This window comes from Passer domesticus, chromosome 6 (genome assembly GCF_036417665.1).
Source record: "Passer domesticus isolate bPasDom1 chromosome 6, bPasDom1.hap1, whole genome shotgun sequence".
Lineage (NCBI taxonomy): Eukaryota > Metazoa > Chordata > Aves > Passeriformes > Passeridae > Passer > Passer domesticus.
Window position 1 is genome coordinate 34,261,631 of NC_087479.1, and position 13,056 is coordinate 34,274,686.

General features: G+C 41.3%; 1 protein-coding gene and 1 long non-coding RNA gene across 7 annotated transcripts in view; one reads left to right on the plus strand and one right to left on the minus strand.

Moving 5' to 3' along the window:
• Positions 1-13,056, plus strand: part of SMOC1 (SPARC related modular calcium binding 1) — a 163,623-nt gene that overhangs the window by 55,860 nt on the left and 94,707 nt on the right. The gene's annotated exons all lie outside the window — the stretch shown is intronic.
• On the minus strand, positions 1,107-5,556 carry LOC135302126 (uncharacterized). The gene is made up of 3 exons (XR_010363825.1): positions 5,357-5,556; positions 3,015-3,119; positions 1,107-1,921 (listed from the first exon to the last, which is right to left on the minus strand). It is a non-coding gene; the product is annotated as an uncharacterized LOC135302126 (long non-coding RNA).

A 13,056-nucleotide genomic window follows, 5' to 3' on the forward strand; every position in this document is an offset into this window, starting at 1 on the left:
CCGTTTCACAGAATTGTCAGGTCTTTGAACTTTCCTAGGAAAACAACAGTAATAATCTTCTAACAAAAATCTCATCTCTAAATTCACATTATACTGAGTTTCTATGAGGATGCTGTTTCCATTCCTTAGTTTGATCTTTTCCCAGTACAAGCTAAGCCTCTTTTTATTAGTACTTAGTCACCTGAAGCATTACACACCTTCAGAGCATGCCAGTTCAGAGAACTGACTTGAAGAAAAATGTTTGGGGCAAGTGTTGTTATCACAAGGTTACCTGTGTTTTGGGGAGACCAGGCACTCCAGCTTGGCTTTGTGCTCTTTAGCAATTCAGTCAGTAACAGGCTTTTAAGGATTCATACTTACATCCTGGCACTTCTGTAAAAGCTTCTTTCTATGCTCAAGGATGTATGCAGGTCCTGCTTCAGAATTTCTTATGAAAGTTACTTCTAGAAGCAGTTCATTTGTTGAGTGCAGGCCCAGGGTTTATCTCATTTTGAGGACTTTAGGTGATTCCATTTTAAGAAGAATTCTCAGATGAAGATACCTCTGTGATGCAGTCCTCACACTTTGTAATGGAATCTACTTCTGAATATGAGCATAGAGAACGGTGAAAAAAGCAAGGGATATTAATCTGTATTGTAGCCAAAAACTGCTGTCAGTCTATTTGCGTGCAAACCAGACTTTCCTCCCTTACACCTTGCTCACAGGTGTTCAGAATCTGGCTCTGGTTTGACCTCCTAAAGTGTTCCGTCCCTTTTACCTAGGGGTTAATGATGACTAAATTTTCTTGCAAACCTTTTTCTAAGAAGTTTGTGTTGGGCTTTGCTCACTAATGAGGGAATTCCAGTGAGGGAGGGAGAGGGAAGAAGGAAGCTCCTTGGCCAAACCTTCACAGGCAGACTTGGAAATTGCAATAAATCCTAGTCCTGTGTGAGCCCTAATGTACTTGTGCTCTTAGCAGGCTATGGTGACACAGGATGAAGCTAGTTGAATCCAGAGAGTGAAGTCTCTGCCGGACAGCTAAATATTATTTTCTGATGGTTTGTATTTTCTTAAGAATAAGTCAAATTTGCATTTTTTTTCACGTTCTTTTCCATTCTGTTTTTATTTTGGGTAATGCTAATGCTTTCTTGATGCTGCCTTGATATCCAGGTGTAACTGTAGTAGGTGCTTCTAAAAATATTTGCAAGAAACTAAGCTGCTGATTCACTGCCCTGTGGCCAACAGCTCGGTGTCATCCAGGGGCTTGTTAGTAAAGGGAAATTAGGCTACACTTATCTTTCTCTCTTACTGAAAACTAACAGGAATAAAATCTCAGATTTCAAGATGTAAAATTTGTCATCTGGCTTGATTGATCAAAAACACACTAATGCTGAACTGCCTTATTTCTCTGTAGTCTGGAGTCAGAAGTCTTGAAAAACAAAGGAATATGGTGGTACTTGAGCTGTAACCAGTAATGGAGGGCTGGGGTTCAAAAAATAACCAGTGATAGAGCTGAGTTACTGAGTATAATTAGAGTTTTTGAGGGGCTGGTTAATAACTTCCTCCTTCTACTTGAATTCTAAATGAAGCTGGCTAGTGAAATTATTTGGGTTTGTAACTGTAAGTGGGGGGAGAGAAAGGCCCAGGAAACTGCAGAAGTTCAGGTGAACATGGAGGACCTAGAACAGTGGGGAGGGATAGAAGTCAGCTGGCAGCCTGGGATGCAGATAAACCTGGGGAGAAGATGCTTGGTGCTGGAGCTGGTGACAATATTTGCATAGGTAAGATGTTAATGTTATTGCTAGGGGAAAATGTCTTTCGAGAGTCAGGTACAGAGTGGTCTTTCTGTGCGAGAGCTGGCAGACTTCAGCTGGAGGATCAGAGATGACTCTTCCTGATTTTAATCGTTTCCTTGAAGGTTTCAGTGTTTTCCAGTTGGGCACTGAAAGAGAGCAGATGAAATGTGTAAGACCTGTCTGAATCTTAAAAAGATTGGATTTAAAAAGGAGCAAAGGCAAAGTGTCAGCAAGTAAGAGTGAGAAAAGGGAAGTGTCTAGTTACAGGGAGACTTGAGTGGAGAAACATGTGGAACAACCAGTCATGGCAAAATCAGGGTTGACAAGGATAAGCAACTTGATTCCATCTGGAATCTTTACTGGTGCCTACATCTTTAAGGTCCAGGAAACCTTACAGCAAGGCCAGACACACAGCCATTTCTCATGTACCCATTAAACCAATTTTAATGAAACTGTCACTCTAAGTTCTTAAACCCAGGTGTTTTGTTTTTTTTTCCTTGGGTAACAGTTGACCTAAACTGACCTAGTATCTGCCTGGCATCTTAGCAAACAACATAAAATAATTTTCTTAACTCTTCCCTTCCTATTTGTACAGCTGGATTTCCTTACCTTTCTTAAAGTTGATTACCCCTTCAATTATCTCTTGTCCCCTGGTATAGACCAAAAAGCTTCTAAACAGTGGAATTATATCTGATTCAGCATGTCAAGATTTTTTTCAGGTGAAACTAGGATTTAGCAATGTTTGCTAAGACAGCTAGTGCCTGGGATAACTCTTCAGCTTGAAGAGGTTCCTAAACTCAGGGGAGAGGAGAAGAGAGAGGTCCTTTGCACCAGAACAGGCTCCTCCTCAGCTGGAAGTCTGCTGAGAGCAGACTTGCTAACATTTATACAGTTCTGAGCTGCTTTTTGGGCAGTGTGTGCCAATAACCACAATCTAGGCCTTCATTATTGCCATCTATCTATGTGTTTTTAAATGAACCTCAACTGGTGCATGCAGCACTTTATAGCTATAGTGACTAGACCTCTCCTGAGGCTTACATTTGAGCAGAGTGAGGGCATGTAATTTGTTGTTGTTGTCTTATTTGGATGAGAGGAAATATATGGTGTAATTCTTGCATGGCTGGCTGCAGGTGAATGGGGAGAAGGGATTAGTAATACTTCAGCTCCCTTGTTCCCTGCCAATGCTTGCCTGCTATCCCCTGAAGCAGCATGGTATTGCATGAGCAGTAGGCAGCCTACCCTTCAGTTGTGCTATTCAGTGATAAAGCAAGTCCTGCTGCTTCTGATCCTTTCTGCTGGAGTCACTTCTTCCTGGGATCATCTTATTGGCCACAGTACAGGCTGCTGTAAAGGCAGGCAATGTCTTCCAGTGAGAAGAGGAACATCAATTATTTGGGTCAGAAAAGGACATTTCTTCAGATGGAATTGGCCCAGTAGCCTCTTAAGCTATATAATGCATGAAGAAAGAAAGAGAGAAAGCTGTTTAACCCTTTACAGAAGCTCATTGTACTCTTGTAGATGTGGTGATGGTGTGAGTACTCTTCACAGTCTGAAGCAGTCCCAAAGCTGTATGAAGCTGCTATCACAGCCTGCTTTAAGTCTGTCAGCTAAGAATGTTAGTTTGGTCTTTGTCCACTGTGAGAAGCCTGACCAGTAAGCCTGAGTATGTGTTTGTACTGAGGCCAGGTCTTAGACCAGACGGAAAGAGATCCAGAAAATCCGAGGAATCCAGATAAAACCGCAGATGTTTTCCCATAGCTTTTTCAATAACATGCCCTGAAAAGGAAGATGAGGGACTGCAATAATCTTGCCAATTATCTGTGTCAAAGATTTATTGTGTAAAGGTCTCATATTTGCTTATATTAAGACTGATGTTCTACTCCCTTCAGGGAGGCAGACAGCAAAAACAGACTGATGCGTATATTAGACATTTTTTTAGCCTCCATTAGAGAGATGCACAAATCGCAGCACAAAGTTGGCTGAGCACTTCCAGAGTCCCAGTGAAGTGCAACTGGAGGAAAGTTAACCTGGCGAGTGCTGTGTGAATTTGGACTAGAGATGTCTACTTGCATGGAATGCTGTGAGTCCCAGACAGAACAACTCATGTATGAAACTACCAAAAAAGATACCTAAAATACCCAAGCCCACTGGCTTGGATAGCTTTTGACAATGAAAGTCAACTTCACTTGTGTTTAAAGTGAAATACTGGAAATACTTAAAACTTATTTCCCCAGAAAATAAGGAAAGCATGTCTGCTTTTAGCAATAAGGAAGCAGTATGACTATTCTGCAGCTCCTCACAAAAAGTGTGAAAAATTCCGTGTAGCTAGAATTGCCCTTTCTGTAGCATGAAAGTAAACACACTAAAATAAATGGTTCTATAGTACAAAATGTTCTGAAAAAGCTGTCACCCTGAGAGTGAGCAGCCTGTATTAAGATCAGTCACTAACACCTTTCTGCTTGAGAGTGGAGGGTTAAGTGTATGTATAACACTGTGGGAGGAAGGGAGGTGCTTTGGTGGAAAAGAGATTTTGTATCTTGCTGGGGAAACTAATATCAACAGTTACAGTCATATCATAGCAGTATCAAGATACCTGTAAATTTTTCTTCTTTTGAAGACACCACTGTCCTTGCTTCCCATTCTGCATGATAAAACTGCAGACCTCATAGTAGCAACGTGACAGCTTAGAGATGTATTCCCCTTGCTACAAGAAAGACACTGAAGGGCTGAAGTGTGTCCAGAGAAGGGGGGTGAAATTGGGAAGGGTCTTGAGCACAAGTCTGAGAAGCAGCTGAGGGAACTGGGGTTATTTAGTCTGGAGAAAAGGAGGCTCAGGGTGACCTTATTGCTCTCTACAACTCCCTGAAAGGAGGCTGTAGCCAGGTGGTGGTTAGTCTCTTCTTTCAGGTAACAAGTGACAGCACAAAAGGAAATGGCCTAAAGTTGCACCAGGGGAGGCTTATATTGGATATGAGGAAATGTTTTTTCACTGAAATTATTGCCAAGTATTGGAACAGGCTGCCCAGGAAAGTGGTTGAGTCACCATCCCTGGAGGCATTTAAAAGATTTGTAGATATGGTGTTTAGGGACATGGTTTAGTGGAGAACTTGGCAGTGCTGGGTTAATGGTTGGACTTGATTATAGAGGTCTTTTCCAAACTAAATGATTCTGTTCTGTGATTCCTTGTAGAGCTCAGCAGGAGAGGTTCTGCTGGGAACATCATACAAACCACATCTGTCACTTCAGTATGGAAAATATGCCTGACCTGTGTAAACAGATTTTCATGCAAAAGCAGGTTTTCATGCTAGTGTGGAGTAATATGGCTGAGTAGTTCAGCAGCAGTGCTAAAATACAGCATTTTACTCCCAAGCTCTATTGGAAGGCATGTGAATTGTTCAGTTGAACAGTCTGGAAAGCCTTGCACACTTACAACTTACTAGTTTGGAGTGGTGTTGTCTAGTTTGGCTCTTCAGTGAATGGCAGTGCTGTAGAGATGCTTGACCTGTTTTTCTTTCCTCTCAAAGTTTAGCAGTCAGCACCTATGTTACTGCCACAATTTTTAAGAAAGGCACAGTACTTACTGTAAACAAATCCTGTCTGCAGAAATTGGAAAGTATACTTAGTCTTCTGAATGTTGTCTGTCACAGAGAGAAGATGATGGCATTAGAGCCTAACCATGGTGCCGCTGACAAGGGTCCTTCCTTCTTGGCTCACACAAGCACTTTATCTTGGAAGTGTTTCTCTGTAGCACTTCCAACTCCTGAAGTAACCAGTTCATGCATCTTGTCTGTTATGCAAAGGTTTTTATCACATATTTAGACTGTCATAATAACTGACTATTTTCTTTAGGCAGGAGCAGAGAGCAGAGAATTAGTTTCATGCCAGCAGAATGGAAGTTCCTATCCTGAAGCTTTTCTTCACAGCAGCTTCTTAAATTTGTGATCCAGAAGGATCTTGTTGGGGAAAGCTTCTCTGCTACTGCCTATGCTGTCCAAAAGGCTAAACTGCCTGACAGTCTAAAAAAGCATTGTCCAGCACTGTCTTCCCAGGGCTAAACTCTGGATGGTTATGCCTACAAAACTGAGGGAAGCATTTAATTTAAATCTAAGTAGAAAGATGAGAATTACTGTTAAACACTGTAAAATACAATGCAAACAGAACTACAGAATGACATAATGAAACAATGAATCTTTCCCTTAGGGTGTTGGGAGGAAAAGTTTACTTTTTCTGAATTTTTACAGGCTTTCCTTTCTGTTTTGTACTTCCTTTCCTGATTCTTTCCCTCTTGGTCTAAATTCCTGGCTGGCACACTTTTTTCTTGGTTATCAGGATTGGGTTATTTCACTCTGAATTTAAAACTTGCCTTGTGTTTAATGTGTCTATCTGTGTCACTGTGGAATACATCAAGGTGGGTTTGGCCCTTGAAGCAGTGAATATTAAGCCAAGCCTGGGATCTTTATGATGTCAACAGCATCCTACTGAAGGGCTGTTCAGAAGACTCTCTGCTGGCCTGCTGAAGCAAGAGTTAAGATTTCTAAATGGTGTTTTTAGAAGTTGTCATTTGACTTGTAGAAAGCTGAGTCTCTGAAACTGCTTGTCTGTAGGTCAGATGCATGATCTTAGTGTTAAATAACTGCATGTGTTGGTAGGTGGACATCACTACTGCAGTGAGACATAGGGGGAGTGACTAGCATCTCATGGCAATTAACTGAGTAGTTAATTTATCTATTAACCAACCAGTTCTCTTGTGATAAGGAGAATGTCTTTATTGTTGCCAATTAATCTACAAACTAGAAGTCCAGGGATAACACATACTCTATGATGTTAGGAAAACCCTTTCTTTTCTAACAGTACTGGAATAATATTAATAATAAGTGTAAGAAAGTGTTGCTGCTTTCACAAGCTACTCTGTATTTAATAAGAGTACATGATATTATGTATGAACAAGGTGAAATTCCAGTTTTTTCTTCAGTTTTGCTGTCTCTGACACTTCAGAGGACTAATACAGCAATAGGGGCAACTTCTTTTATTGCTCTGTACAGTTGTGAGGCCTGTGGGGGCTGTGAAGGCTATTCCTCTGTATAGCTGATGGGGCCACAACCCAGCTCTGAACATCTCTGGAGATGGCAAGGTAGGCCCATAGAAGGAGATGTCAGTTTTGTCCCCAGACAGTGCTTCAGAAGCTTTGGCACTGGGGTGCTGATGATAGTAGATGTAAAGCTGCATGAAGTGGGGAGAAGCTCCTGATGCAGCCATCTTCAGTTAAGCATTGTCTTTCAATCATAAAGGGGTAAGAATATAGTTAAGAAAAGTGAACCCTTGAGTGTTCTCAGTATCTCCTTTTTTAATATCCCTTCTGTGCAACGGAATTTGAGACTTGGCATTCATTTAGTATGTGTCTCCTGATGGGCAGCCAGCCCTTGATAGGTTTTGAACTAATGAGATCAGCTATTTCTAATATCTACTTCTTGGTTCTGCTGTTGGCAGCAGTTACACCAAACATAATGAAGGCTGGATGCCAGCTTCAATCTGAATGCCGCTTTCAGCATTTTTGAGGAATTGATTTAGGGACCAAAGTTTGTAGAGCTATTGAGTTATAATGGGTGGCATTCTCCATCCTGGAAGATCTACAAGGACAGATAATTTGTGATGGAAGAAGTGCCTTTGTATAGTTTTATTTCCATTGGAGCTCAACCCTGAAGATGGGGCTGCCAAACTGAGTTTGTAAACTATGTTCAATCATCATGTCTCCCTACGAGATTATCTTCTAGGAGAATAGAGCAGTTCCAGAGGTGGTGGTGGTCCTCATACACCTGCTTTGTCTACAGTTATAGCATCTAATACATATGGCTGTGGCTGAAGGGTGACAATGGTTGTGGTGTAGACTAGAAATTGGGAAAGGGTATCTGGCTTGAGGTAAACTCAGTTGTATGTCTTGCTGTGTGTACTTACATAATGTGCCTTGTGTGTGTGCCAAAGGGAATGGTATTTATGTAGGAGACAGTGTTCAGGAGGTTATGAAGCCATCTTTGGTGAGACTTGATACCTGCTTTTTGTAGTGGGCTGTCTCTGGCATGGCTAGAAACCTTTGTGTTATTGGGAAAAAGGGGTTATGGGAGGAGAACATGTCATTTTTATCTTCAGTCTCCATGATTCGAGAGAGCTGGGGCCGAGAGGGAAGAGTCTGTGCAGTTGTTGGAAGCATTCAGTATGCTAATGTTTGGGAAGCATGGGGATCACTCTTCATGGAAATCTTGCTTGAATTACTGTCCTTTGCTGAAGTATACACCTGGTATTACTTCAACTCTTCTGCTTTCTGGGAGCTTCTTTGAGAAAAACATATCCCATTACGATGGAATCGCTGACTTCTCACCTAGTGACAGCGCGAAGTTGTAATCCTGCTACATTTGCTAGTGGAGATCAACAGCTTCAGCTATCATTATGACAGACTAAAGTAGGGGATACAGTTACTGAGAGATTAACTTGGCATAAGGTATAGAGTAGGATGTTTTGAGTTTGTTTTTTGAGTTATGCTGAATAAGCACAGGACTCCTTAAACTGGAAAGACTGGATCGTATTATTAAACAATGCAATTTAGTGAATACAAGATTCCACATTTTATATTAAAGGAAGTTCTGCTGTTATTGTCTTGGGACATGAAGTTCATTGCTTGACTGTTCAAACATTTGGATTTTCTATCTGGTTCAACATGTATAGTAGCAAAGGTAGGGAGAAGGAATAGTCCAAGTTAAACATACCTTTTCTTGTCAATGTGTTTGACAAATTAAATTTAATCTTAAATTTGTTCTAGGCTTACATGTTACCTTGGCTGCAGGAATACTTTGAGTAGGAGATTTAACAGAAACCGAAGTAATTACTTCGAATAAATTAAATAATTCTCTACCTTAATACTGCCAGACTTACTAGAAAGATTTAAAAGTTGTGTGTTAGAAATGTGAGACTTAAGATGAAGTTCTTGTTTTGTGTTTTAAGTTTTGGTTTCCTCCTCTGTTCAGAGATGTGTACTCAACTTACGAGATGCTTAAACTTGTGACTTAAAAAACTGAAGCTGGATTTTATGAAGGTGATAACAGGCATGTGGATATAAAAATTGTGTGGGAGAGGGGATTATTTTAAAATATGAAATGAATTTCTTGTTCCCAGTGTCTCTGGCATTTTCTTTCCCACAAGTAAATGTAGTTAGGCATTCCATAAACTTGCATGTCAAAAACAAAAAGAGAGAACTTTAAAAGTTCATTCCCTGACTGCAATGACTTTTTTTTTTTCTATGAACAATTGAATCACAACAAGAAAAAGCCCAGAGAGCTGCTCTGAGATGAAGTGCAATTCTAAGGGTTTTTCCCAAACCCTTGGTGGGCTTTTCTCCCAAACCTTTGGTGGGCACTTCAAATCCTCCATTAGGCAGCTTCTCTGGATCTAGTACCTCAACTTCTAAAAACAGAACACAGCTGCTGCATCAGGTTTGGGGATCAGTTTGCAAAGAAAACGAAAGTATTATTTCCTAGCCAAAAGTAATCTAGCAGATGAAGCATAATCCTTTACTGCTGCCTTTCATTGTAATGGTTTACACAAAGCAAAGATTGAGGGGAGGAAAAATCACTGTAGAAAAATGAGGTTTCTAGCCTGTAAGAGCAAAAAACTGTCTTGAATTCAACACATGCAAATAAATCTAGAGTTTGCTGGCTTTGCAATGTGTTCCCATACATTTGCTCAGCCTTTACCGTCCTCAAGCACAGCCTCTGTGCTTTGAACCCATTCTTATTTGCACAGCTGGAGGCTTGGGGTTGAAACATAAGTGGTGCTTTAACTTAGGCTAGACTCTTCACTTTTCAGGAGGGTGACTCAAGAAATAAAAGTTTTACAATATCTTTCTTGGAAGTACCTTCTACCTGGGGGAAGTGCCCTTCTGAAATTTCTTGGGAAAGCCTTAAGTCTTGGTATAAAACTGTAGGATGCTAAAAAGCCCAACCCAAGGACTGGAACTTCTTAAGATGCAGGACTTTGAGAACCTTTGTGTTAATAAGTTATCCAGGTGCCAGTGAAGTACAAACTTGTGAGCGTTTCCAAAAAGGGTATATGAAAATAAATAAATCTCTTCCTTCCCCTGCCCCAAAACACATGACAAACTTCCCAGGAAGTTCACTTCAAAAGCCTTTTTTCACTTGCTCGATTCTGAGGCTGTGTGGGCGCTTTCAGGACAGAGGCTGGGCAGCCTGGTCAGCTCTTGGGAGTTTGGTGGCCCTGGTTGATATCTTCCTGCATGTGTAAGATGGCAAACCCTGAGAGAGTTTTTAAGACTTTCAAATTCTCCTCTTTGTATTACTAGAAGTGAGGCATTTTGGGTCTCTGGCTCAGAGCAGGATCTCTGACCTCTGTGAAACCTGCTAGGCTTATGGTTCCATGGCAGAAAATTTGGCTGAAGTCCAAAACGAGAGGTTGAAATTGAAGTCCTTGTGCCCTGTAGGCAACCTGCCATGGGGCTGAGTCTAGCCATGATTAAAACTGGAACTTGGCTCCAGTTCTGCCTCCAGAATGGCTGGTCTCACCAGTTTGGAGCCTGAAACCAAGGCATAAAAATGTGAAATGATTCTTTCCAACAGCAACAAAAATGTCGAGAAGTTTATGGTCTCCCTTAATGTGTAAAATGGTATGGTTTTCCTGGGGAATTCTCTCTGGGAAGGACTTGCTCATTTGTACTTAAGTCAGGCCAGTCTGAGTACTTTGACTAATGAGTGGATGATCTGTGCCATATGAATATACCTAGATGAATCACCTTTCCCAAGACGTGTTCTAAGGGTCTTCAAACTTGAAATCTGCCAAAACAGGAGTAAAGTATTGCATGTGCTGTTTGTAACTCAGTTTTGTTAGGCAGCAGCACTCTGCAGTACTAATCTGAAATGAAGCTGCTAAGTAGCAGAGGCACCTCTGTTTTGATCTATAGTGAACTCTAGATTTGTTTCTCAATAGATTTCCACTTTCTCACGTTTGTGTCATTTGTGTTCCTCGCTCCCTCTTTTCCCTGAAGCCTTGCTAAGGCATGTTACTGTGGTACTACAATGCCTTGGATATTTCTCGTTACCTCCATCACAAAAGGCTGTGCTGTTCTGTTTGTGCTTATAATGTACCCAGATGGTGAATAGAATGAGTGACCACCAAGCTCATTTTCACTTGTGGGGTCAGACCTTTTTCTGCTAAATAACACAAGTGTTCCCAGCTGCTGTGCAGCTGCAGGGAGTCTGCTTTCCTTCACAGGCATTAAAAACCCTTTAATCAGTGTTTGTTGTTTGTCAGCAGTGGTGTTGAGGTGTGGAGAAAAAGAACAGATATGCTTTGTTGGCAAAGTTAACTTCATTCTGACCTCTTATCTTTCCTTTTTCTTTTCAAGTCTGAAGAAGTGGAAAGCAGTTTGGGAAGTGGTTTCTGCAAGCACCTGTGTAAATGTATTTGCTAAAGGAGGAGGTTTGTGTCCTTATACAGATAGAACATTTGACATAAAAAGATGCTCTGAGAGCTGCATTGAACTGGAAACTCTTTAGGGCAGGGACTCAAACTGGCTGGAATAGGCACTGTGCAGACTCCCTTAGTGTAAATAAATGTTACATAAATACAAATACTGTTGCTTAATACTAGTGTTACTTATCTTAGTATTGAGTCTATATTCAGTGGATCCCATTTGCAATCTGGTCAATTTTAACTTTTTTTCTGTAAAATAGATTATTTATTTATTATAGTTTTGGAAGGGGGTTTGTTTGTTTTAGTTTTTTTAGCTGGCGTTTTGTGTTTGTGGTGGTTTGTTTGTTTTTCTTTTAGCTCTACTTTTAATAGCTTTCTTCTCATGAAGGAAAAGGGAGGAGATAAAGAGCTGATAAGCTGTCTCCAATCCGTTTGCTTTGGATGTAGGCTGTTCTGAAACAAATGGAACACAGAAATCAAGAAGCTTTGAGAAATTTCAGAGCTAAGATAATTATTTTCATCTTCTTTCTAGATGAAGCTTGGAAACCTGCTGGTGCTGCATGTGTTTGCAGGTTTGCTTTTTCCCCGAGTCCAGGTTTGCTCGCACTGTGTGTCTGTGTAGATCACCAAGCGCTGCTCTGTGAGTCGGGATTCTGTTATTTGCAAAGTCTGTCTGTGTGTGCATCCTGAGGCTTTTGGGACATCAGGCTTTGATTTGAGCTTCGAAAGTCATCGTAGGACATTTGGCATTAAAGGCAGAATATTTACCTTGCTGCTCTTCCCCTGGAAAGACCAGAGGATCACATTCCTGTCTCGGCTGTGTGTGGGGAGGGTGGGTACCAGGCATTAGGGCACATTCCTCACAGCCCTCAGCCCAGCTCAGCAGGATCTCCAGCAGTGACCAAGGGGCTCTTATGGAGCAGGGCTGTGCCCTAGGGAAAGTAGTGCCTGCTTGCTCAAAGTAGGAATTATGAAATAAAAATCAAACTGACTGTATATGGATTGTGGTCCTAGCTGTTAAAATTACAGAACCAAGTGGTCTCCCCATGGCAGACACATTTTAGCATTCATCTGTTCTTTTTCTTCATGCAGCTGAAGTTGCTTACAGTGGAGGTCGTGCTCATAGACCAGCAAAATGCTAAAGGAAGGCTTTTTGTGCTGGGCAGGAGGAGATGTACACTCAAAACATTTAGTATATTACATGTCTGTGAGTGGTCTTTACTGACCATCACTTCTGTAACATGAATGCTTGTGTGCTAGAAAGGGGACAAAGAGCCACCATTTTATACCTGAATGCTGTCAGGGCTGCTGACCAAAGATATGGGCTGTGAGCTACACTGGAGCAGGTACCGTACTCTGAGAGGGGATTTTTGAAGCCCTTTGGATCTCCTGGAGATACTGCTGGCTTTTCTGGCAGCGTGATTTGCTTGCGTGAGAAGAGCTCTGATCAGACAGGTGTGATCCTGGATCCTTCTTGAATTTACTGCAGACTTACTCAGTTACAATCTACCTGAACAAAACAAGCACCATCTTGTGCAACTACGTAAACCATAAACTTTTTTGGGCAAGGCAGGTGTGGCATCTTCAGTGTCTGGAAAGCACCGAACATGCTGTGTGGGCGCCCTAGTGTAATCCAAATTACAAATGCTAAAAAGGCTTTTGATTTTTTTAATTTTTTTTTCTAATAACGTGATTCTTGGCTTAATTTGGGTAGGCAAGAACTTCACAGACTGCGTTGGGATGCTCTGCATGTTTCCTCAGGCCCTCATAATTAATCAATGTCGAGTTGTTTCTCTGTCTGCAAGGA